The sequence below is a fragment of the Natator depressus genome, chromosome 4 (genome assembly GCF_965152275.1).
Source record: "Natator depressus isolate rNatDep1 chromosome 4, rNatDep2.hap1, whole genome shotgun sequence".
NCBI lineage: Eukaryota > Metazoa > Chordata > Testudines > Cheloniidae > Natator > Natator depressus.
Genome location: NC_134237.1, coordinates 82805296 through 82833271, shown reverse-complemented (window position 1 = coordinate 82833271; position 27976 = coordinate 82805296).

The window sequence follows — 27976 nt, the reverse complement described above, 5'->3', positions numbered from 1 at the left end:
AATAGAGTAAAATTAAGATTATTCAAGTAAAAGCAGTTTAATGCTGTGGTTTGTTTAATGAACCATGCATTAACATTATATACACATATTCATTCTCATGAGTGTGTATATACCTTCTACTACATTGCTTTATCTTAAAAAAAGCCTCACATTTGCACTTAAACTAATTTATTATTAACATAATCATATCAACCTAATATAGTGAATTGGATTTTCTTAACGTAATCAATATTTTCATGTATTTTAGTGGTCTAACATTCAGGTGAAAATCACTAAAAAAAATAGGTTTTGTGAAACTAGGAAATTTTTCAGTAAAAATCAGTAAAAAGAAAAATGAATGGCCTTAAATGTAGAATACAAAGTTAGAGATAGAGGTTATTGAATTCCATGACAATTTTCTATAATAGTGCCCCAGTCCTTCAAACACTTATACACATGGATACTCCTACTGATTTGAGTGATTCCTGCATGTAAATATCTTCAGAATCCGTCCCCCATTTTCTAGTGTTATGCATTGTTAGTGTCAGCACTTAAATCAAGGTGATCAGATGTTAATTTTTGTGTTAATTTGCCTTTGATTATTAAAAGAAATTTAAATGAATACATGGAAACAATGTATTTTTTACTTTTTCCTTTAAATTATATTAAACTCTTTTAGGAGTGAAAAAAAAAACAATTAAGAGCAAGGAAATATTTGATTTATCTATTTAATAATCATGCAGCAGCATTCAAGGATTAGATTTCCTTCAAGCGACAATTATAATTGACAGGTTTCAGAGTAGCAGTCATGTTAGTCTGTATTCGCAAAAAGAAAAGGAGTACTTGTGGAACCTTAGAGACTAACCAATTTATTTGAGCATAAGCTTTGGTGAGCTACAGCTCACTTCATCAGATGCATACTGTGGAAAATACAGAAGATGTTTTTATACACACAGACCGTGAAAAAAATGGGTGTTTATCACTACAAAAGGTTTTCTCTCCCCCGACCCCACTCTCCTGCTGGTAATAGCTTATCTAAAGTGATCACTCTCCTTACAATGTGTATGATAATCAAGGTGGGCCATGGTAACATAAACACCACCCTATACTGGAAACCTACTGACCGCTATACTTACCTACATGCCTCCAGCTTTCATCCAGACCACATCACACAATCCATTGCCTACAGCCAAGCTCTAAGATACAACTGCATTTGCTCCGATCCTTCAGACAGAGACAAACACCTACAGGATCTCTATCAAGTGTTCTTAAAACTACAATACCCACTTGGTGAAGTGAAGAAATAGGTTGACAGAGCCAGAAGGGGACCCAGAAGTCACCTACTACAAGACAGGCCCAGTAAAGAAAGTAACAGAACGCCACTAGCCATCACCTACAACCCCCCAACTATAACCTCTCCAGCTCATCATCAAGGATCTACAACCTATCCTGAAGGACAATCCCTCACTCTCACAGACCTTGGGGGACAGGGCAGTCCTCACTTACAGACAGCCCCCCAACCTGAAGCAAATACTCACCAGCAACCACACACCACACAATGAAAACACCAACCCAGGAACCAAACCCTGCAACAAACCCCGGTGCCAACTCTGTCCACATATCTATTCAAGGGACACCATCAAAGGACATAACCACATCATCAGGGGCTCATTCACCTGCACATCTACCAATGTGATATATGCCATCATTTTCCAGCAATGTCCCTCTGCCATGTACATTGGCCAAACTGGACAGTCTCTACGCAAAAGAATAAATGGACACAAATCTGACATCAGGCATCATAACATTCAAAAACCAGTAGGAGAACACTTCAGTCTCCCTGGTCACTCAATAACAGACCTGAAAGTGGCAATTCTTCAACAAAAATCTTCAAAAACAGACTCCAACGTGAAACTGCAGAACTGGAATTAATTTGCAAACTGGACACCATCAGATTAGGTCTGACTAAAGACTGGGAGTGGTTGGGTCATTACAAAACCTAAACCTAATTTTCCCAATACTAATTTCCCCCTACTGTTACTCACACCTTCTTGTCGACTGTCTGGAATGAGCCACTCTCATTACTACTTCAAAAGTTATTTTTCCTCCCTTGGTATCCTGCTGTCAGTTGAATTGTCTTGTTAGACTGACCTCACACTTGGTAAGGCAAATCACATCTTTTTATGTATTTATACCGGCTCCTGTATTTTCCACTCCATGCATTGATGAAGTGGGTTCTAGCCCACAAAAGCTTATGCCCAAATAAATTTGTTAGTCTCTAAGGTGCCACAAGGACTCCATGTTGTTTTTGCTGATACAGACTAACATGGCTTCCACTCTGAAACCTATGATCTTGAGTGAATTTACACAGAAAAATGATAAAGAAAAAAAACACCTTGGTCTAAAGAAGTAACTCATGTAAATCATAAAGAGTAACTGAGGTATTGTGGCAGGGTCAACAATAGATCTTAGCTAGCTCTATTCTATACAGCTTGACCAGGGTCCATTTTAGAATACGTGTAGGGATGTTCCAACCCTGCTTGCTTACAGAAAACCTTAGTTTGATGCATACATTTGGTAGAAGATACACAGGACTGGATCCAAGGAAGCAACAGTACTAAATATTCTGAGAAGTGGTAATTCAGTGTTCCCCCAAGCAAATGTCTGCTGTTGGTGTGATAGATATGATCTGATGCAAGTAACAACTTTGGATGACATACAATCTTCTTGGAACTTATTCAGCATATAAACCATCATCATTAACTGTGTAAAAGGATTTCTTTATATCCTCCAAAATAACATACGATAGTATCATATAAATGTCAAAGTAAATTCCAGCAAGACATTTCCTGTATGGGAATTACAGAAGGTTTATGAGATATATTCTCTGTTTGATTCATGTGTGTCTTTCCGTTAATGGTAATAGGAGCTCTGAGCATGCATCAGTGGCATTATATACCCCTTGGGTCTACTGCAGTAATTCTACACAGGAAAAATTCTCACTGATGTCAGTTCTCTTTTCCATGAAATTTTTTATCAGCGGACACATCTTGCTTGCATGACTCATGTGACTAATTCCCACGGGGACTAATGTGAGCATGATCTCACCCTAGGTGATTTGATAAAAAGATTGCACATTGCAGGCAGGCAGGCAAGTTTTTCCAAAATATGTTGCTATAAAACAAAAAGTATAAGGAGGAGGTTCATTGTTTCAATCTGTGGCTAAACCACTGTTCTGAGCTGACATAACATTGTAACCCTATTGATGGATTGGTGATTGATTAATTAATATTGATTAATACCTTAGATCACAGTGATCGCTAAAGTTTCACTCTCCTGAGTGTTACAGCATCAGGAATATTATCAATATCATTAGAATGAGAGACCCTACAAACACAAGGAAACAATTGCAATTTATCACAAGTCCCTTTATTAACAAATCCACCAAGCAGATAAACAATCCCACAAGCACTGAAATACCATAGCAGATAAAGGGATAGTGCAAAGTGTTTAGCCCTATGACTGACGCCTTTCACATCTCCTGCTGGGAGATACTAGAATGTCAATCATTATCTTCTTCCTCCTCCTCCTCCTCCTCTTTCCCTGTGGCTGTCATCCTGGCATCTCCCTCCAAATTTCCCCTCCTACACAGCACACAGGCTGGGCACCATCTTTTTACCCTGAGTTATGCTTAAGCCTACTAAGGCTCATACCTATGCATAAGGGTTCCAACCCCTTTTTCCTTATCCAAACTTCCACATCCCACTAATTTAGGGGTGCCCCATTTCTCATTGGCTATCCCCTTAGTTCCCCTTATTCTCATTAACATCTACATCAATGCTTGCTATAGTAACCTGAGGATATTACAGGATCCCCCCAAAAGTTACTAATATCTTGCAGTATTAACTGCAAGATTGTACATATTTTCAAGTCTATTGCTGCATAATTTCCAGAACACCAACACATAATTCAACTTTTACTGTAATCTTGCACTTCACTGGTACAGGGTTATCTTTTGGTCAGCTAAACATGCCAACCTGTTTCAGGCCTTTTGTAGCTAAGCTGAATATCTTAGAGGCATGAGGCCTGTAGACCCTGTGTTACAACATTAATACATACTTACCTCTATATAGCCTAATTATATATACACCTATATTTATCTATATTTTACCTCTATATAGCCTAATTATACTTAATAGCTTTTATTCTACAATATTTACCACTTTCCTTGTCACAGAACATACTCTTTAGTTAAATAATTGATTATAATATACCAGTGATTTGACTGTCGTGCCTTAGAAATCTCTTGTATATTTTATTTGCTTAATAACTAGAAATAATGGCATCATATAAACCAAGAAGAAAAAAACCTGAAGATCAAGATAAATTGTCATTAAGTTCTGTTAGTCCATTGGATAGTCTTCAATGGTAAATAAAGGGAAGCCTGCTGTTTGGGTCATTTAAAACCAGACTGGGCAAAGCACCAGAAAATATATTCTTGGAGAAAATCTTGTATTGATAAGGGATTGGACAATATGGTCTAAAAAGATCCATTACCTCTGCATTATTAAGGGTAACAGTAGGAATGAATTAAACCCTCTGCTACTTGTTTTAATCTATAAACTAACAAGAGTAATAACATAATTCTGGGCACCACTAACCACAGCATAACAAACAAATATTAAATAGATGAAAGATTATCTTAGGTCTGGATGATATTAGAAATCACAGTGTAAACAGTGAGGCAGTGGCTGCTGGTAACCCTATTGTGCACAGTAGGATGAAGATAGGGAGATAATGAATGGAGAAAAAGCAAAACAGAATTACCAGCACTTAGAATGTCAATCAAAAATTTCCTAGCTAACCTTCCTGCACATTACTGGGCTGCTGTACATGGACAATGGGAATATTTCCATTTTAGGCACCATCTATTCAGGGATGGTGTTGGCAAGCAGGGCAAGTTGCCCAAGGCCCCACAACACAGGGAGCACCACCCGGTAGGGCTCAGGCTTCGGCTTCAGAAACGTTGCAGAAATTCAATGGGTGAGCAGGTAAGGGAGGCGGGCTGGGAGCCCACTCCTTAGTTTTTGCCCTGGGCTCCAGTGTGTCTAAAACCATCCCTGCATCTATTATCTGGGGCTTATCTTAAAAGTCAGTTACATACACTAGTAAATTAGTAATGTTATTCTTGTCCATCTTGGAAAATTGGGGATATTTCTTCCCCTCTGATTCTCTGTTTTTTCTCTATTGAGATGATATTTAAAAGCACCCTGCTGACATTTTGTTTAAAGAATCCGATCCATTCCAAACATACAGGTAAATGGCCTTCTACTGATATCTAATGAAGTAACACGAGGTGGACTGTCTTTTGGGAATAAAGATGTTAGCATTTTCTAGTTCTTTTGTATCTGTATGGTTACACAATGATAGAAGAAATGCTTGGGTTTTCATTTCTGTTCATTTATCTTTTAAAAGAGACATCGGTGTTTTATAAATCATTTTGAGTACATTTTCAAAGTTACTAAATCCTTGCACAACACAGAAATTCACCTCCATTATCTATTGCAAAGTCACAAATAGCAACTTCTAAGTGACTCAGCTGTTTGAGGGGAAAATACTTACTTTCTACCTCTGATTATTTTTGCATTTGACAAGCATATAATTCTATAGTAAAACATGGGTCTTGACAACTCTTCCTAAGTAAATATTCTGGGTCAGTTCATCAGCTGAGAAGCACAGAGCCAAGGAATAGTGGGGCGACGGAGGTTGGTGGTGGTGCAAAGGCAGCACAAAGTTTGCCTTTTAATTCTCCTAGTTCTGGGGGTGGTCTCCTGATGTAAGTTAGAACAGCCCCAAAGCTTTTCTACATTATTCTTGCTGTCAGTTACTCAAAGGGGCTGAAAGTAACCACAGAGATGCCCAGCCATCCTTCTTTGCCCCACTCACAGCTTGCATCTAGTAATGCAAATGTGTGTGACAAATGAAAGATTACACCATCTCAGTCCCTCTACATGGGGCTGATCATCCTGGTAAGATAGTATTGGTAGACTTTTGTGTCCATCTAACACAGGGGTTCTCAAACTGGGGGTCAGGACCCCTCAGGGGGTTGCGAGATTATTACATGGGGGGTCACGAGCTGTCAGCCTCCACCCCAAACCCTGCTTTGAATCCAGAATTTATAATGGGGTTAAATATATAAAAAAGTGTTTTTAATTTTTAATGGGGTCGCACTCAGAGGCTTGATATGTGAAAGGGGTCACCAGTACAAAAGTTTGAGAACTATTGATCTAACACAAAATGGCTGCTGTGCATCTGGGAATCTGTTCTTCCAATTGTATATGGGAGCGGCTAATGAGGGCTTAGTTGAGTTCTTCCCTGTATTAAGTGAATTTAGTACTTCAGAAAAGTGACAAATTGACAATACTAAAACATGAAAACCTTTATTAGTCCACAAATATAGCCATTGGCTGTGTGCCAGCACTGCACGCTTCCCTACCTTGCCAGATCCATGTACTTCACGCCTATTCCTTAGTGATCATCTATCATTATAACTAAGGGACAAACTGCTGAGTGATAAAAGGCAGTTCAGTCTCTAGGCCCATTTAGTCTGGAGCCACAGTACTGCCAACGAGGTTGCTAATCATGGTTCAGTCCAACAATTTTATAAAACCATCAAAATCAATGGGAGTTATGCCATGAACTCCAGTAGGAAGTGGGTCTGGCCCCTCGTGTGAGAGATATATTTTTAATTTCAGGAGTGCATATTCCGATATTTATGAAGAACAAACTGACATTAAAAAGGGGAAAAATAAGTTGAGCTATTGTTCATTGAGCTATTTTATGAGATTTTTAATTGTAGAAATGTGTAAGAAACTCTGGTTTACTTTTACTTGGAATCTGTTACATTTTGAATAATCCTGTGGGTAGTGAATTGATTTAATTTCAAGATCTGGAACTCAGGAGAAGGTTAAATGTGCATGATTAAATGCCTTTAAAATAGTAACTCAGTTTTACATCATTATAGTTAATTAATCAGATAGTGTTATTTTTTGACACTGATGTCCTCTCCTACACAAAAACAATAACATTTCTGGAGAGTTTCCAGTCAAATTTAATAATTTACATCTTGGCTTCACCTGGTATCCCAGTTCCTCACACCAAGAGAAGCTCATTTTCTTACTTATCAGTCTGGTACCTTTTTTTTTTACACAAATTTATTATTCATTATCTGGAATTAATTAAATACCAACAAAGACTGATTGGCATTAAATATGTATTTTGGAGCCCACTACTGCAGCTGATGGTAACCCTCCATCCCTTGGTTCAAAAACATGATTGTTATCTCTTGGCATCAAATGAAACATTCTGGGAGTTTTTATTGTTCATGTTAAGTCATGTTGTAGCTGACTTTGCTGTTTCTATCATCAAACTCAGTTGACAAATCACACCATTGTTTAAAAAATTCAAGATAAAGCCTGCCTTACTATCTTGTGTTCTTCACTAAAGCATTGGAATAAAGTCATTATACTATTCAAAAATATGAAACATTTTAACAAGTGAGTTCTATTGAAACTGCTGATTATATTTGTTTGCAGGGGTGTAGGTCATCTGGTATTTCTGTAAACAAGCACAGAAAGGCTAGCTCCTGTGCCTGGAAACGGCATCCATGCTTCCCTGTTTGTTTATTTTCTCTATATATCTCATATGGGGAGAGGGGAATAAAATAAGTACTGTTGTTGAGCGAAAGAGCACATTGTTTTCTACTTTAAAATAATGTTGTGATGAAAATAATGGAATAGCTGTGTGCTCCCTTATTTGCAGTATATGGATGCACAAACGATAAAGCCCTGAAAAGGAAAGCAGGCTATGAAGTTGTAGGTGAGTAAAACGGGGGACTGAAATTAACAGTATGTAAGAATACAAACAGTCTAGTGGAATAGCTGCTGCTTGGGGAGACTGGAAAGATGCAGCCGTGTGAAAGGAGAAAAGGTCATTAATAGGGTCAGAGCCACAGTGGTCCCCTCCCAGTGAACAAAAGTTAGTTTGGGGGAGGAGATTCTTCTGTCTGATTCTCCTCTTCACCCACCCCTCAGACAGGAGAGTTTTGAGGCTTCACAGAGTGGGGAAGAGACATACGGCTGGATCTGTTTGCACTATTTTTCATCATTGTTTGTGATGCGGTAACCATGTGTCATCATATCTAGAGCACTGTATCTTGGCTTGCATGCTAACATGGTTTAGTTTTTGTATGGCAGAACTACTGTTTCCTCACGAACCCGGTTAATTTATTGCCTCTTTTGTGTGGTTTCTTGGCTATTGCACCACATCCCCTAGTGTACAATCAGTTTTCTTGTTATGATCCTTGTTTCCACAACTCCATCCCAAGAGAAATGACTCATTAGCTAAAACCTTTTATTTTCTTTTTAAAAAAAAAATGTTTCAGTTTTATCTGAAGGTTCCAAATTTTTCAAAAATTTCCAACTCACAAAGTTCCAAGTTATTTATAGAAATCATAAATCCCTTTGCCCCTTCGGACTATTATTGTTGGTGTTGTTGCAGTAGCATCCGAGGGACCCTAATCTAGGATCAAAGTTTATTGGACTAGGTCTCCAGAAACAAGAAATAAGAGATCCTGTTTCAGAGGGTTCATAATCTAGATTTATGACAAGACACAACTAGTGGATAACACCTGGAAACTCTGTGGCCTGAAGCCCCTAGAAAGTAGGGAGCTTGCTATTGATACTGGTTGTGAACAGTGAGATGAGCACCCTGAGCTGCTTGAGTACTCCAGATGGACAGAAGCTCCATAGGGGAGGGAGCTCTCTGCTGGCATCTGTTGGTGAGCAAGGGGAAATGGCTGAATGTCCCAGACCTCATTTTTATTTCTGTTATATGGCAGTCTGGGGCATTTTGATCAAACCTCAGTTAAGTTTTAAGTCTGGGGGTAATAAAACATTCCTATAAACGCTATAGGACTTGAAGACCTCTACATTCAGGTGTTGCTTGATGAGACCATATAGTGTCTGTGGAGGAAGGAATAAACCTGAATGTTGCACTGTCCTAGCTCTCTGTTTTTTAGGCTCAAAACCAATCCTGATATAACTATGTCCACATTATGGGGGTTGCATTTCTTTAACTGTACTGGTATATCAGAATACTACACAGATATGGTTAAAATGGCACAACTTTCCGGGTTAGACTAGCCCCTAGTAACATGACAGCTCAGAATCTTGCTCTTCCCCCTGCCCGAAAAATCACAATTTTGTTTACTTGAGCTTTAGATTTAAGACTGCTCTGGGGAGGAACTATCTTCCTTTGGGTCTTGTACAGCTCTAAGCACACTGCTGACACTTAAATAAATACATGAATAATAATAAGAATAAATAAGAATAAATAAATGCCATTATTGTTCACCCTTCTGTTATAAATACAACGTTTTGTTTTTCTCTTTGATGGGATAGAAAAGCTGATGTGCCTGAGATTCCAGAAGCTCAACAAAACATTAAAAAGGGAAGAACACAGGTGGAAGTGCTGGAGTATGTTGGTATAGGAAAGTTAGCCTTCAGGACTGTTGATCCTTCACCTGATCTTCAACCTACTAACTGGCCTAAGATTAGGCAGTTTATAATCAGGGTTTAGGTAATAGCCTATTCCTCTAGGAAAAGTTAAGATGCTCAAGAAATCAATAATAAATCACCATTATAGCTGTAATGCAAGGAGGAGAACACAAAGTGAAGGTTTGTCTTAAAACAGGTTTGATAATAAGGTTGAGGCTTACTAGTTAGCAAAAGGTTTGAATAGTTAGCATGAGTGATTATAAGATTTAGCAATATGTATCTTGTAATAAACAGTCTGGATGTAAAATAGCATATTTGAAACTGTTCTGATGTGTCAAAACCATTATGAAATTCATTGACCCAATTTGACCACACAAACATCTGAAACCCTAAGACTGGTCCCCTGGGATACCAAACATGGGCAGGTGTCTGAGACTTAATCAGATATAGTCCCAGACATGTGTGGGTATAAGGGAAAGAGGTGTACACCGAGCCCTTAATTGGGAATTTGGGATGGTTGGATAGTGGAAACCTTATCACCAAGCCTAGAGAAGATGGACTCCCTCTTCAATCCTCATTGCAGGTGTACCCCATAAAGTTTGTGATTATACATAATGCAGGTTATTCTTTCATACTTTTTGTGCCTTAAAAGTGTTCTGATTGTGCTTATATTAATCTGGGATTTAATAAAAAAAATGTCTATGTTAAATCTCTGAAACAATTTTTAAGTAGCCACCTAAGAGCTCAAACCAGGTATTAGTAATTTGGATATTTTGCACCCCAATTAACTAAACGACTATGAACAGAATAGGAAAGTCAATAAAAGGGGCAGAAGTAAGGTCATTCCTGACTACTTTATTGGGGATGCAGTGAGTAAGAAGAAGAAATAAGTTTTGGTGTCACTTGTGTGGCTGTGGTGGAGGAAAGACTTGGCGAGGGAGGGGAAATGACTCATGAGTTTGTGTCCCCATATCAACGACCACAGCATTTTGGAGGGAGAGGGGGGAGGCGAAGGGACGTGATGGGAAGCAGGGATTGCTTCATTGTCTGTGCTAGCGAATGCTTGACTGTGTTTCATAAAAATGCTGTAGATTCTATTATCTTGTGAGCGTTACCATGAGAAACAGAGCATGGCACATCCTTTGTAGGGTCACATGTCACAGTTCAGGGCAGTTGAACATGTTTTTTCTCCCTCTTGGTTCACCAAGGGCACCCAGTATAGGCTTCCAGGTCCTCACCTGTCAGCCCTGTTGGGCAGAAACTTGTCTCTATCCCTCCTGACCCCAGGGTTTGGGGATTTTTTTAGATTATACAGCTCCATTTCTACACAGTGTGATATCCCCAACAAGCCAGACTGCCTAAAGAGGACAGCATCTGTGCTTTGCTTTCTTTTTGAGGGATATGAACAGCTGTAATTGTCAGTAGTCACAAGTTACCATGCAAGTACATTTAAACTTAAAGTGAAAGCCTGACAGAGAACAATATATGAAAAACAAACAAACAAACAAAAAAGAAACTATCCACATGCTAGAAAGCTTACCAGAGGTCACTCCAACTCCAGCCTCTAACTCTGATAGGTGTCAGTCTGTCAAAACCCACAACTGGGTTTTCCCCTGGTTACAAGTTCATATAACTCTCGGATTCAGAATCAGAACCAGCTGTGCAGTTCATCCAGGTTTTTATATAGATTGGTCCTTTCATGTCCAGTCCCCAGAAACAGGTCATCAGAAGACAAAGACGCTCTCCTCAGCACATAACTTCAAAAGGCTGAGGTTTTGCAGAACCAGAGATGGGGAAGTTGCATTAATCTCTCCTTAGGTATTTCCTAGGAAATCCATTTGACGCGTATTGTCCCAAAAGTCCATTCTTGTCTGGCACATTGTTCAATATAGCCCTTGGATTTTCCAGATCACACATCACATCCTCCTGCTAGAAAGCTTGCATTTGCTCCTAGCCCAAAAAAATTCTTACACTTTGCACTTAGTATAATGGACCCTAAAGATAATTAAATTTAATTCAATAAGGTTTTCAAGGATATTGCAGGAAATTGTCTTATCTGTCACAATATGGGTCCCCCACTGCTTAGCAAGCCAAGCATGAGCCAGTGCCAGATAAGACCAGGAACATGATGTATTTTCTTGAATATACTTTGAGTAATCATCTCTCAGTCTCTCTGAAGACTGCTAATGGCCCCGTAAAGCTCCATGAGCCATCCTCTCCATAAACTCACCAAGAGGCATCTTGTCTTGTGTGTGCCAGTGGGAATTGGCTGTTGGGAATTGTGTTGAAGCACAGTCTGGGCTCTGGTTGGCTTTGTGGGGGATCTCTTTCCTCCTGGCATAGATTTATTCAGATTAGATGACTGGGTTGATGATGATCAGATGTTATGCTGATGAGGGCAGTGCAAATACAGATCTAGACTGATGAGGCAAGGGAATAAGAAGGTGACTAAAATGAGAATTCTTGATCCCTCTGATAAAGCAGGTGATGATGATATTTAGGGTGGGACTATTGCTGTCATCTGGAGGGGCTGATCGTGATATTCCAGGATGGTGATATTCTCCTGTTCTGATACCTGAGTATCAGGAGGATTTGCCATTGGCCAGCTTTCCCTCAGTGATGTAGATGGACCAGAAGTTCCACTTGTGAAATCAGGACACAAGCAATACTGAACAGTCACATTTCCCATGCAGACCCCTCAGGAACTGACAACAATGGTGGTGTAAGTGTTCTCCTTGAATTCATGTAGCAGCAAAATGCAACACTAGGTCTGGAGAATGTAGAAAGGAGATGTGGGAAGATATCCTGGTGTGGAACAGTGAAACACACGAGAGGCAGGAGAGAGAGAAACCTTGGGTGTGTGAGAGTTGGTGCACAATGCACAGTGTAGCATGAAAGGTTTGGTAACGATTTGCTTCCTGGTACACAATTGGCAGCGTGTCCAGTTTAACAGTTCCTGTCATGACGTACATGAATATGCCTTGCAAAAATTTATTCTGAGAGTTCAGCACAGGACCTGCACCAGATGACCTTGATACTTTGCTCCTTAACCCCTTCATTCTAGTATGGGGTTTACACACCCCATCATAAGAACACAAAGTCAGTCCATCCTCCCTTTTCTACCTACCCTCTCTCTCACCCCTCTCAGCTCAGAAGGGGGCAGATGGGGCAGGAGGATACCCCTACACAAAGAGATCCTGAACAGGGGTTTCATGGAAGCCCTCACAGAAAGCCTATCAGCTGATCCTGGATGAGCTGAAGTTTCAGGGGGGTGATGGGTATATGGATTTTTTTTTTTTTGGTGGTGGTGGTGGTTTGTGTGTAGGATTTTATTGTTTTTTGGTCTTGTTTGCTAGTTTATGCTATGCTCTGAGACTTTGGGGGAAGGCAAATCGCATGAAATGGCCCACGGATGCAGTTTAGGGGCACTCAATATTGTTGCCTCTCATAGGGCCCCGAGGTGGAATGGGCTCCCCTACCAACTGTGGTCAGATGTTTGGCTGCATGTGTGTGTTCTTTCTGCATGCTGTACTGACTCTGGCCCAATAGCCCGTACAGAAGGCTCCAATCAAACTGCCCAATAAATCCACAGACTCAGTTCATAATGTCCTGACTCTATGGTTACAGGTACACTAACTTATGTATCCCTGTTAATGGCGGGACTTTCCATTATCCCCTAGGCCAGCCAAAGATATTCCCTCTGAGATACATCTTTATACACAGATACAAACAAGTTATGTATTGCCCCTCTGGCGAATTTTGGTGCCCCCTCTGACGTATTTGGGTGCCACCCATTACCTCGTACATGTTGGTTCGATCAAAACATCTATATCAATCATGCTTTCATCCTGACCTTATCTTTAGGACGGGTCAGTGTGTTCCTGTTATCTTTGGGGAATGTGCTGGTAGCAAGGTGTTTTGGTACCACCTTTCTGGAATGTATTTGCATATATATTGTTAAACCTAGCACTACTTAGGATGTGTGCTTCTGCAATATTAGCCCTGTTCTTGCCAGATTCTGTGAGCAGGGCCTGCCTCTTGCTCACAACTTAACTTTGCTTTTTATTAGCAAGTTTTCGTCACTACTTTAGCCCAGATTTCATGCCTCAGACCAGGCCTCTGATACAAGGGCTTATTTTTCAGGCCCTCTTCCTACTACACCAACCACCCTTGTGGCAGCAGGGGCATAACACTCCCTTCCACAACTTCTCTTGCAAGTAAGGAGAGGATAAAGACTCTGAGAGCCTTGGAGTGAGCCATCTGTAGGGGATAGAAGGTGGGTTGAAGGCCCTTCCTGTTGTGAGGGAGTGCAACTCTATATATTTCTCTGAATTCTGCTATCCTGGAAGGAAGTGAACTAAATTGGTGACCCAGCCAAAGGGTCAAGTCATCACCCACCAAAAGGTAGGACTTCACAGTACTGGAGAGTAGTTGCTGGTGAGAAACACTGGAGAAGGGGGAAAGTGGAGGCCCAGCTACCTCACTACTAGGCAACGCCACCATGAACCCAGCCTCCTATCACAGTCCTCTTTACAGAACCTGTAGAGTTGGCTCAATTGTCTGGGGATTTCCCCTTATAGCCACAAGGTATAGAGACAATGATGCAGCCCTTGCCAGCTTCTTTCACCACACTGGTGTAGGGGATATGGCGGGGCAAAAGGGCACATGGCCAGGTTACTGCCTCTCTGGCTAACAGAATGGCAACTTGGAGTCTGATGTAGCCAGCAGAATTTAAAGCTCCCAGAAGGTTGCTCTAATTTGTTTTAGGGTGACCAGATGTCCCAATTTTATAGGGACAGTCCTGATTTTGGGGTCTTTTTCTTATATAGGCTCCTCTTATCCCCTACCCCCGTCCCGTTTTTTCACATTTGCTCTTTGGTTCACCCTAATTTGTTTGTTAAGACTGAACCTGCCAGAGACTCGTAAAGGCGACCTCTTCATCTGTGCTAGGCACCAAATGTTTGGACCATAGAGCCTAGTTTCTAGTGACTACTATTTTATTTCTGTGTTTTGTGTTTTACTTTATTATGCTGAAAGATTTGTACTGTGCTTCCTTTAAATGCTAATATTGTGTTTTTACAGCATAAAGTGGCATCCAGGAACGTGTGTTCAGTTATGTGACTGCCATTCCGGAGCAGACTCCTTTGAAGGATGAGCACTGAAACTGGGATACACAGTGTATGTTTTTTTTTTAAAGGTTAATATCATTTCCTGTCACACACATTCTAGGTGTTCGCAAATTTAGTTCTTGATGCAAAATGCCAAACAGCCATCTCAAATGTTAATGAATAGCAAGCAGCAAGTCATGTTGGCTTTAACTTAGGTAAAGTGCAGATCTTTAATTTGTGATTATTAAAATGTGTCCCTATCACTTCAGAAGGCTATTTTAGAAAGCCAATATATTGTGATGCAAAAAACATTAATTTGAGTGAAATATTATTAAGAAAAGGTTGTACAAGATCCCTACCCAATTGATTGTGTGACCTTAACAACAGATCTCTTCTTGTAACGTGCAAATTCTACACCTTGCAATGAAAAGTTTAAATTACGCTCTCACACTGTGGCTGGGCCCCTTAACAGGAAATGGTTCCCAGCCCCACCTGTTACAAGCTTCCTCCCACTTCAAGTAGGAATGATGAATAATAATGAGGGACGTCATGTGACAGATGAGTCAGGTGGCTGAATCAGGGCTATGGTAGATGCCTGCAGACACTGTAGAGAGTAAAAAGGTTCCTATAAGGTCCTGATTCAGTGGGGGAAGACACCAGTAATGAAGGATGCCCTGTGGAGAAGACAAACAAGGCCTTGGGTTCCAGACTCCAGGGGAAACGTCCTAGGAGTTACTGCTAGGAGAGTAGGATGACAGACCTGCCCAGAGCAGGTGACTGGGGTGAAGACTCTGAGCTCTATTTTTAAAGGCTCTGAAAGCTTTGATAAATTGGACCCTAAGGGGGAATGTTTTATTATTTAAACAATGTGATTTGAGTGCCCTGAATAGAATGGGTAACTGAGTCCTAATGCTGAACAGCCATGCCAGGCCATAAGGGGGCACTCAGGAGGCAGCTGACCTGATTCCATATACAGAAAGAACGTTTCCTAACCAAGGATAGGAACACACCCAAATTATATCAATTTAAAAATTCAAACCACTATTCATTTTATTGTTTGCCCTTTTCACCCAGCTCTGCTTCTAGAAGAGGATTAATCTGTAGGCTGTATGTCACCCTACTTAACAATTTTGAGAATGTCCTTCTATAAATTCATAAATTCTGCAAGCCAGTGCCATAGGTCTTGTACACAAGTGCTATTCCACAGCTGCATGACTCTCTGAAAACACGTGTTGCATGACCAGAATATATCTGAAGAAAGCTGTATATGTGTTACATCAGATATAATATTTGTGAGCCAGAGAAAAAGTTCCCATGTGTGGCTGCAGAGTAGGCAATTTTTAAAAGTTATATTTAGGCTGCAGCCCTTCAATGAATCAGCAAGACCCTATCTCAAAAAAACTCAGCTGTCTGTACAAAAGAAGTATGTACAATATAAAATTAAGGTATAAAATCATCTCTAATATGGGAAAACCAGGGTGGTTCGATTTTTGAAAATTCAGATTCACAGGTTCTGGCTCTGGTTTCCATTTTATCCACTCCACTAAAGTTTTGGGGGTGGAAAGGCATTCAGCTAAAAATATCCAGTTTTAGTAAGATTGTACTTTGAAGTATGGGTGTAACACACATCTATTTTGTCTGTAGTTTAAATATGGATGCCAATGAATTCTTTGAGAATAGATAGCCTGTAACAACTCCTACTATTCTGACCAGCTGGGAAGGTATGTTTCAATTTCCTTGTTTTGAAACCTAACTTTTCAAATGCTCTGTTGATATTGCCTGAAGTATTGAACTTCAATCTGTCTTTAAAGCGGCAGGATTTTTGTGTAGTTTTCTCTTACCAACATTTCTGCTCAATATCATATGTATTTATATTTCTGATTAGAGCTCAATACCGTGATGTATACAATATAACACAATACCAAAATAACCTATAAAATACACAAACCAACAACATTTTACAAAAGCAAACTTACAGAGCTGATAGGAAACAAGAAGAAAAAATGTGTAACATAAACCTTTATGTCAACGTTTGTCATAAAATAAAGCTTTTGGTCTAAATTCTGATCAGTTTACACTGATATCAATCCAGTATAGCACCATATGAATGGAGTGTATCTTGCTTTCATGCCAGAAAGTTCAGAATCTGTCCCTCTGTCTCTTTCTATGATTGGAAACTAGCAACTTTATTCATATGTTATCAGGAATAAATGTGTAATGTCATTTGAGGTGTTTATTTTTGTTTATTGACAAGTCCAGCATTTTCAATGTTTAAAACAAATGCATTTGGTTAAAATTATTCTTTTCAGCATATTTTTGCAATGTATAGAGATTAGTCCAGCTGTTTTAATGAGTTCAGTATTATCCTTCCTGTTAAGGATAATTGGCTTCCACAGATGTTAAGTTTATCAGGTAATCTTTTGATACGTCACTCAGCAGCATTTGGTAATACTAAAGATTTAAATGCTAACTGTTAGATTAAGTCTCAGTCTGGATTATGATTTTGAATATCTGTACATAATTGATATAATTTTTGTCATTCTGGGCATACCTTTTAAATGCACTTATATTTGTCCAATATGGCATGCACTGGTGAGGGTCAAGGTCATAGGATTTGTGCAATTTAGCAGGTGCCCAGCACTCTTTAGAAGAAAAACGAGGTCTGAGTAGAACTGATTGAAATCTATTTGACAAATATAATATTAAATGAGTTTTAGTGGGTTTGGGCAAAATTTTAATAAATTAATACCTCCTTTTAGTATTAAACCAGCTTTATAACTTGTCAAATGCCACTAGTCAAAGTATTCATTGACTGATAGATAACAACTGTGTTGATATACAGCTACATTTAGGACAGAGTGGCTGAAATTGATCAATCCTTGTAACATATTAATCAAGACCTTCTCCTAGGCTGCTCCAGAAAGTCAATGGAAGTTTTGCCATTGCTTTCAATGGGAGCGGGACCGAGCCTCTCGTCTTTTAGGAAAATGTCAGACATTACATTTGTATTCTGTACCTGGGGCATGCTGGCATGTGATTTTTAGGTGTGAGATTTGTCTCAGGTTGTATAGCTTGGAAACATTATGAGCTAAACTGCCAGTAGTTTTAGTGATGGCATCTCTATCAGAACTCCCAGTGCCTGGAAAGAGAAGTAATATCATGCTTGCATTATATACGCTTAAAAGTGTGTTCTTACTGAAAGGCTCTTCACTGTAGGACCTTTTACTGCAGATAAGGATGAGTTCATTATTCTTTGTAGTGTGTAGGTAGAGCTTGGCAACTAATCATACACTTGGACCTCACCATGCCAAGCACTATACAAACACAGAACAAAAAGACCCTGCTCTGAGGACCTTAAAATCTAAATAATGTGCTTTCTTTGCTAGCGCACCAAGCAAGACCGTCTGTTTGCAAAGGGCTTCCCATACTAAAGACAGCCACCTTTAGACTAACAAGCTGCCTTTTCCTGAAGTATAAGGATTTAGAGAATATAACCCTCATGGAGAGTGGCACAGAGACTATAGTTCTTTAGGCACAATGGAGAAATAATCATTATTTTAGTTAGTGTCCCAATTCAATGGTAAGTATGCACTATAAATGCATAGACAGCCAAGAAGGGGATTGCATATCCTTTTTAGTTATCAAATTATTTCATATCTCGCATAGTATAAAGAATGAGAACTTTCTTACTATTGCATTTTAGATTAACTCAACTGATACATTCTGGGAGCAGGAGTTTTTCCCTGAAAAACAATCATTAAAATGTAATTCCATAAATATTGCCTCAGGAATCCAGTTATTTGGCTGTATATTGTATATAAAAAGAGAACTGAAGCTTGCTTGGTGTTTATGGCAACAAGCGTTACTGTCAGGTACATTACAGGTCATTGATTTATAAACAGCCAGGATGAAACTCTCACCACATCCAACTGTTAAGGGAATTGTGGCTATGTCTACACTAGCACTTTTGTTGGTGAAACTTTTTTTGGTCAGGGGTGTGAAAAAACTACCCCCTGATTGACATAAGTTTCAAAGACAAAAGCGCCAGTGGGGACAGCCCTATGTTGGTGGGAGACGCTCTCCTGCTGATATAACTACCGCTGCTCATTGGGGATGGTTTAATTATGCCAATGGGAGAGCTCTTTCCTGTTTGCATAGAGCAACTACACAGGAGATCTTACAGTGATGCGGCTGCAGGGTACAGCTGTGCTGCTCTAAAGTCTGTAGTGTAGACACAGCCTGTATGAAATAAAGTACCCTCAGAGAGGTACAACCTTCTCTGCGTCTGCACAAAAGGAATGCTAATGGCACGGCCATCTTTCCAAAGCATGCAATCCTAGATGAACAGCTAGGACACAGGGGATTCTCCGACAGAAAACTCAGGGCCTGAGAAACCAAGATGGGTCAGTGTGTTTTAACAGTTAAATTTGAGTGAGAGGCCAAGATAGATGGAGAGACAAAGGCAGCTGCTTCTTTGTGATTAAGTAAATGGTGCTTTAGCTGAGATTTCGGAAAGACAGAATTATCTATGTGTATTTGATAACTGTGACAGATAGAGCAACTTTCTATTATATCTTTCGGAGACCATTTTATATTAAGTATATGATTGGTTTATATATCTGTGTGGGCCAGGGTTTGTATGCATTTCCCAGCAGGGAGGGATAGTGAAAACAGGTGCAGAAGATTAAGGCAAATCACTCGAGTTATAACAACTCCAGAGATGTACCATCTCCCGGGGAGGCTTGCGTATTCTGGTTCAAACTATATTCTTCAGAGACTATCATCCAAAGAAAGGACTTTTGGATAAATAGTCCAAGCTTAAACTGATGCGGGGCCTTCATTCTGGTTCCTGATCTAAAGAGCAATATGAACTTGTAGCCAGAAGGAAAACCCAACTCTGGCATGTGAAGGACCGACACTTACTGGCGTCCTATGGTGGAGTTGGGGGTGACCCCTGGTAAGCTTCCAGTGCTGTTAGCACTTATGGCAATTCACACTGTCATATGTCCCACACATGCTGCCACCAGACATGTCACAATAATATCTCAGTTCTTGGAAATCGACTCATGTCCATTCTGTACATAAACAAGTTACTCTGGAAAATGTTCTCAACGAGTTACTGATTTCTGCTCAAATGGAAAACTGATCTTCAAGGCTCAGAAATATGCTACTGCTTGGCAAAGACAGAACAGTATCATTAGAGGTATGCTAATTATTTTCACTTTTTAAATGCATTCCGACAAATCATATTAGATTCAACAACTGCCTTTAAGGCCTCACTCCTACAAAGTGCTCAGTGTGAGGAGATCCCTGAGTCAATGCAGAACTTGTTGCAGGATCATGAGCTTAACACTATGTTGGACAAATTAATAGAAACAATATCTGGTGGATATTTGACCTCTAAATAATTTATTCCTCTTGGCCTGAGTTTCACAGGAAGATACATTGTGCATGCAAAGGAAAAACTTATTGAAATTTGAATTGCACGTTAACAAGAGACTCTTGAAGTTTCAGATGGATTCAAATCATAGGATATTCTGTTTCTGAAATAAAAATAAACAGTTAATCAGCATATCATCTGTGTATTTTATTTAGAGGAAACCACACAGTATTTTAAATGACTCTGGCTAATAGCTAAATGACAGGCAAAAATACTAATCTCAAGTGCCAGAGTGAGAGGCACTGCGAAGTGAGTATGGGGAGTGTTGACGGCATGGAAATTTCATCTCCATTTCATTTGAACCTTTTACACTGAACTTGAGGATTTAAACCATAATCTTTATAATTAAAAAAAAAAGGCTGGAGAGAATGGCAACCCCTGTGCAATTGAAAAGACTGGGGGATAGTTTATCATTTTCTCTCTAAACCAAAGGTATGCAAAGCACTTAATGGTACAGGAGAGGTAGACTTGGGGCTTCTAGTTAACCTTCCTCTTAGCACAAGAACAAGGAGACATTCAATGATATTCAAAGGCAATATATTTAATACTGGCAGTAAACCCTCAAGATTCTAGGCATAAACTAACTACTGAGTGACACTGGGAAGGTTATTTAATAATTGTCCACTATAGAGTTTCCTACACTTACATCTGAAAGCAGTTGCCACGAGCTACTGTCACAGATAGGGTACTAGACTAAACAGACTGCTGTTCTGGTCCAGTCTGGCAATGCTTATGTAAAGACAACCTGATTAAGTACATTTCTGAAACATTGATTAGAGCTGGATGAATTATTCATGTATAAGTGATACTATTTCATACTCACTACAATTGCTGACTTGCTGCGAAAGGCATTCGTTTTTCACAGGATAGCATTAGATTGTAGCGAGTGGAATTGGTTGACTAATACAAAAAGAAAAGGAGTACTTGTGGCACCTTAGAGACTAACCAATTTATTTGAGCATGAGCTTTCGTGAGCTACAGCTCACTTCATCGGATGCATCCGATGCATGCATCCGATGTAGTGAGCTGTAGCTCACGAAAGCTCATGCTCAAATAAATTGGTTAGTCTCTAAGGTGCCACAAGTACTCCTTTTCTTTTTGCGAATACAGACTAACACGGCTGTTACTCTGAAACTTGACTAATATAGAAAGTGATTAATGTTCATGCAGGAAAAAATGATGCTGACTAGTTCAGCTTGCAATTCGTGTGGTCATCCTGGCCAATATTTTCAGAACAGGTAAAGGATTTAGGAACTTAACTTTAGGCATCAATTTTTAAAAAGCTTGGATATTACTTATTGTTAATGAAAAATCATTAGGTAAGTGTCCCAATTTTTTGCAATAATAATTATTTCTATGAAGATTCGTGCCATATGTGAGTAACTTGCTATTTTTATTCTCCTATTTTAAAGGTTTATCGTCCAATCACAGAACAGAAACCTCATCTATTTTAGATGATTAGTTATACACCACAAATAATAAATAATGAGCAATTTGCAAAGAAACAAATTGGGAGTGGATGCACATATGTGTAAACAGTGAATTGAATGTTTACCAATAGTGCGCATATTCACATACATTGGGAACATTTGGGAATAATTTGTAAAGAAAAAACTGACAAAATTCACAACAATCAACTTTCAACAAATAATTTAGCAAACTGTAAATGTGGGTAAATTAGTATCTATTTCTTTAATCCAACTGTTATAGATTTCAGACTCTTTTCACATTTCAGGAACAGCAACCCTTTAAAGACTACAGCAATTGTTTACAATCCTACTTATTGCATTGTTCAAGAAAATCATTATAATACTCAAACTAGACTTGGAGCCACAGCATTAGAAGGATTTGTGGATAGATCAAGTGCTGCAGTGCATGCAACCCAATTTCAGATCAATTTTTTCTTTGATCTGAATACTGCCATGTGGATTAAAAACTGGTTGAAGGACAAAAAAGAAAAGGTGATAATAAAAGGCAATGGACTGAATTTTGGGTAAGTGTCTAGTGATATATAACAAGGATCAAGATTTGATCTGGTCTTACAGAAACTTCATTAATTATCTAGATGAAGGAGTAAGTAGTACATTTAACAAAAATCATAGATGATACCAAGTTAGGGAAAGGTAAGAAAGACTAGTGAAGACAGATAAGTGATGCAAACCGTGATTGCAAACATGGATAGGAAATGTAATGAGATTCACCTTGAAAAATGGAAGCTATGCTAGCTGAGGAAAGATAATCCAAAATAGAATTATCCAGTGGAAAGCAGGGGAAAGCAGTAATGTTGCAAGAAATGTAGGGCAAATAAGCTGATAAAAAAATTGACTTTGCAATGTGATTTGACAGCAAAAAAAGCCAGTGCAATCTTGGACTGCACCATATCATAGAACATGGTGGTAATATAGGTCTAGTTCAAAAACAGTGTAGTATTATCTTTCATCCTGGATATCTTGTTACTGTAAAGATATTGTTAACTTGGAGGAAGGTATTAGGAAAGATTAATAGAGTAAAATAGGTGTAGCTAGGCTGAGTAATGATTACAGGAGGACAAGATAAAAGTCTACAAATCTCTGAATAAGGTGTAAACAACCTAAAAGGGAAAACATTGTTTAGGGACAAACAAGGGGATAGGAGTAAAGGAATAATATCAAGAAAAGGAAAATAGGATCTGAATATCAGAAAAATCTTTCTGATAATGAGATTTTTCAGGCTAGGGAATTTAGCTCTCAAGAGCAGCAGTGTTAAGCTCCACTGCTTTGGACTCTTAAGACTAGATCAGTAATCATGGTATCTTAGAAATGACGTTCTAGCCCCATTATAGTAAATGGTAAAATTTCCATTGACTTGAAAGGGGTTGGTCAGTATTTCACCCTAGGAGTGAGTCCTGCATTAGCAATGGAATGGATTAAATGATTTAGCAATTATTTTTTCAGTTGTAACTGTTAAGGGTGACATTCTTCTCTTCTACCTGTATAAATCTATAATAACCCAACTGAAGTCAATTGAGTTACTCTGGATATACATGTGCGTAAATGGAAGTAGAATTTAATCCTTGGATTCTCCTTTACTTCCTTCTCTTCTTCCGAAAATTCTGTATCCAGGCCAAATAGTACATCACAAGTAATAAGCATAAAACCCAAAACATAACTCAGCCACAATATGAGAGGCTTGTTCACCTGCACATCTACTAATGTGATATATGCCATCATGTGCCAGCAATGCCCCTCTGCCATGTACATTGGTCAAACTGGACCGTCTCTATGTAAAAGAATAAATGGACACAAATCAGACGTCAAGAATTATAACATTCAAAAACCAGTTGGAGAACACTTCAATCTCTCTGGTCACTCAATTACAGACCTAAAAGTGGCAATACTTCAACAAAAAAACTTCAAAAACAGACTCCAACAAAAGACTGCTGAATTGGAATTAATTTGCAAACTGGATACAATTAATTTAGGCTTGAATAGAGACTGGGAATGGATGGGTCATTACACAAAGTAAAACTATTTCCCCATGTTTATCCCCCCTACCCCACACTGTTCCTCAGACATTCTTGTCAACTGCTGGAAATGGACCACCTTGATTATCACTACAAAAGGATCCCTCCCCCCCACCCCCCCACTCTCCTGCTGGTAATAGCTTAACTTAAGTGATCACTCTGGTTACAGTGTGTATGGTAACACCCATTGTTTCATGTTCTCTGTGTATATAAATCTCCCCACTCTATTTTCCACTGAATGCATCTGATGAAGTGAGCTGTAGCTCAGGAAAGCTTATGCTCAAATAAATTTGTTAGTCTCTAAGGTGCCACAAGTACTCCTTTTCTTTTTGCGGATACAGACTAACATGGCTGCTACTCTGATAATTCTTCCAGGAACCCATTAGTGTACAATCCACATTTTTATGGGCAGTATAGAGCATATGGATGACAGCATGTGGATTTTGACAAAAGCTTATAGAGAAGCTCATTATGCTGGAAGAATGCTTCCCAAATAACCCATACAGAGGTCCCAGGAAAGACATCATACTATACTGGCATATGCGAGAATGTCTGTAACCATAATCTGTAGATTATAGACCAGGCTATTGTCTGCCTTCAGATTTGTACTCAGAGTATGTTTCATGCTATTGAGTGCTGCTGAGGGACAGTGTGTCCAAAAAGAGTATTACTCCTTTCATATCCATATAATACTGATTATTTTATTCTTATTAATGTGAATCTAGAAGTCTCATACAGTAACCTTTAACTTAAATTTTGTGCAGAGAAGATGATGCTGGAAGCAGTGAATCAAGTAAACTAGTAGATCAAGATCAGTGTCACTACAAATAATAAACTACAAGTATTGGAAGGACTGTGCAGCTTTCGTTTTGGGAATCTCAGTACTGAGCCTTGCTTTGGAAACAAGGAGACCAGACCAAAACAGTAGCTCCTATTATGACAACTGGGCCTATACATTTACCATCATTGTGAGCTCAACTGTGAAAAGTGAATGAAAGTTCATTAAGTGTCACAAATGTTGATTTGGGAAACGACTGAATTAATACAAACAAAAAGACCTAATGATATAATTCAAGGACTGTGTTAAGATCATGAACAAGAAAATTGTGGGACTGGAAATCAATGTATCAGAATTAGTTCATCAGAAATTAGGCCTAATTATTGGACAAAATAATGAAGGGATGGGATATTCTGCCCATCACTCCCTTTTGGGGTCCTTAAAAGAAAGACTTTGGCTACCATGACATGGCTCCCTTAAAGAAGGAGAAGAAATGAGCTTCACCGTCATGCTACCCCCATCATCTCTTGGGACCCCGGACCTTCTTTGTCATAATCCTGAGAGATGTCCTGACCAGATGGGGCCAGAGAGAGAGAATCAGATGACACCTCCATTGGCTAGATCCTGAACACCACCTGGGATGTGAGACTGTCTCTCCTTCCCCTGTTTCCTCATTCCCAGTGTGTCCTCTTCCTATTTCCTTTGGTCTACTAAGAATCTGGGTTAGCCAGCCAAAACGTTTTATTTTTCCCCAGCCCACAAGGGCTGGGGGGGAGATACCAGTGAAAGGAGGACTTTCAGGCCTAAGAATAGTAAACTATGCTTTATTGAAGGAAGGAAGGAAGGAAGAAGGAAGGAAGGAAGGACTTACTCTCCAATCTGCACAGGAAGCCCCTAGGACGCGCGGAGGGGCTGCAGGGGACTCTGGTCATTCGGGACAGCTAACCAGGCAGGACTCCGCCGGGGGGGAGTCCTCTGCAGCGCTATATTCTCTGTGCTTATCTTGGAGTTACATGGGGTCAATAGCTGGTTACATTCTTATATGTATGATTTATGCTTATTAAATAAACTAACTTGTTTACAGGCAAAAATATGCTGAGCTATGCTACAATATCTTTTGGCAGGGTCTGTCGGACAAAGTTCATTGAAATTGCCTGCGTCCCGCGCTTACATCCGGTCATGTACTCAGTACACCACTTAGCTCCTCACCAATCTTCCGCAACCTTGCCCCTACAGGCTGATAGGACTATATGCTGTGCCTGAGTTTCTCCTGCAATGAGATTGCAAGTCAGAGTCAACAGTAAAGACAGAAGCTGCATTTTCTATCTCTGCCGTTCTTTTCTTTCCCTTTTTGTGTTTGTGTCTTCTAGAAAATGGGATCCAACTTGAACAGATCCTGCCCATCTCAACTGTTCCCCAAAAGGACAGTTATTACCATCTTTAATACCATCAAAAAACCTGTCAGACAATTTGTTTTTCCTTTTTATAAAAACTGTCTCTAGGTGGAGAGAAGGGAACAAGGGGTGTTTTTTTTTTAGAATGAAAGCCTTACTTAAACAATTTCAAATGTAAAGTGTTTTTCCTTGTCTATACCTTTAATAAAAGGAATTTTTAACTATGTTTACCACAACACTAAGCAGCCTGAGTTCTCTGTATAACAAACCTTGTTTAATGTTAGACAGCGATAGGGTCATGTTAACATTTTTAACACTTTGAGCCTTTCCTCCCACTTTAATTAGCACAACAGTCCCCTAGCTTAAAATAATGCTAATGCAACCAAACAAGTAGAAAGACAAGGGCTCAGATGATCAGCTGTGGTAAATCAGCGTAGCTCCATGGATTTAGAGCAGCAGAGACCCTGCCCAAGATCCCAGAAGTCCATTTTAGCTAAGCAACATATTAGACCTTCCACAACCTTGGAACCACTTCATTATCTGTGACACTATATACCAGAGCCCTTATCTTCCTCTGTGGCCAAATCAAATTGGCAATGCAGACCATCCATTTGTCCTATATACAAGTACTATCTGTAGCTAAAGATTTGGTATTCTGAAACAGGATAATCTGTTTTTCAAGCTTACAACATTTTATGTAGATTTTTTTAAAAATCTAACCTAAATTTGTTCATTAAAGCACTTTCCACACAGATTATTCATGTGGAAACAATTACCGTATACCACTGAGGTTGTGGTTTCACAAAGTACCCACAAATACTTTTCTGTGACTGTGTAGTGTAGGCACAATACACAGGCTTGGATTTCAATGAATGCAGCAATATATTTCACTTAGAAGAAAATTACTACCTCTCATTTCTTTTAAGCCCTATACTAACACACATTCATTGGGAGAAAAATAGAAACTCAAATACAAGACATCTTTTGAGGAAGCAGGGCCCTTTAGAAAGCCCATAGTTTCATAAAATAATAAACCCTATTTTATAATGTTGGTTATAGGGCTTGGACCCTAAGTTTGTTAAACTCATTGATGGTTGTTCAAGGTTAAACATGTATGATAGTACTGACAGTTTATTATAGGAATCAGAGTTACATCCAGACATAGGCCAGGGTTTAAAATTCAGATGTGTCTTGTGTGCATGTACATTTGGATTTCATGGGGCATTTCATGACTCTATCTTTCTCACATATACTTTTTGAAATAAATTATAATTGCACAGCTAACATTTTTACTGGCATAATTGGTTTATATTTGAAATAGTAAAAAAATCAAAGTTCCATTTGCTTTAAACCTGGACATTATTACACACTGATAAGAAAAAAAATATGCAGAATTACCAGTGGAAACATAGCCTTGGGGTTGCCTGTGGTCTTTTAAAATGTTCGCCACCCAGAGTAATAAATTAGGGAGAACAGATGCTAACAACTCTCCAAATATACTTTTTTTAAATGTTACACACTAAAAGATGCGGTTCCTGATCCTTGATCAAGTGAATATAGAGAGTACATGTAGGCAAATAATACTACTGAGGGGAAAATAGATCTTCTGCTTCTTAATGGATATATCTTAGGGGTTAACTTGTGCCATTTAGTCCTCAGCATAAGGGCACTGCCTCAAGGGAAATAAGTGAGGGATTTTGCCTCAGAGGGTCTCTTCATGGACTAATATAGAGGGAGGGGTAAGGCCATAGCCTTCACTCTCTCCTATCCCTCCTTTGGGGTAACATGTAGCCCATGGGCAGATGGAGAAAGCAGTCTTCATGCTACCCCTAAGTTCTGGGACTGCAACTGTGATAGTCCCTTGTGTGGCGCATATAAAGGGAAAAGTGGCCCCTTATGTCTCATTAACCCATGCAGAGGCCAATCAGAATCTGGCCCTAAATTCATAGTGTCCCCCATCCATTTTTACCTGCTCCTAACTTCAGCCATATAGCGCTGCAAAATAATATTAACTAATATTACTAAGCATTTATGTCACCATGTTGCATCTTCAAATCACAGTACAAAACAGTATCTATTAATCCTCACAATATTCCTCTGTGGCATGTAAGGAATTAACCCCATTTGAGAGATGGGTAACTTTAAACATAGAGAGGTGCAAAATATGTGTGTACTACCCATTTTTCTCAGATCCAAAACTCTAGATCTGGATTCCCCT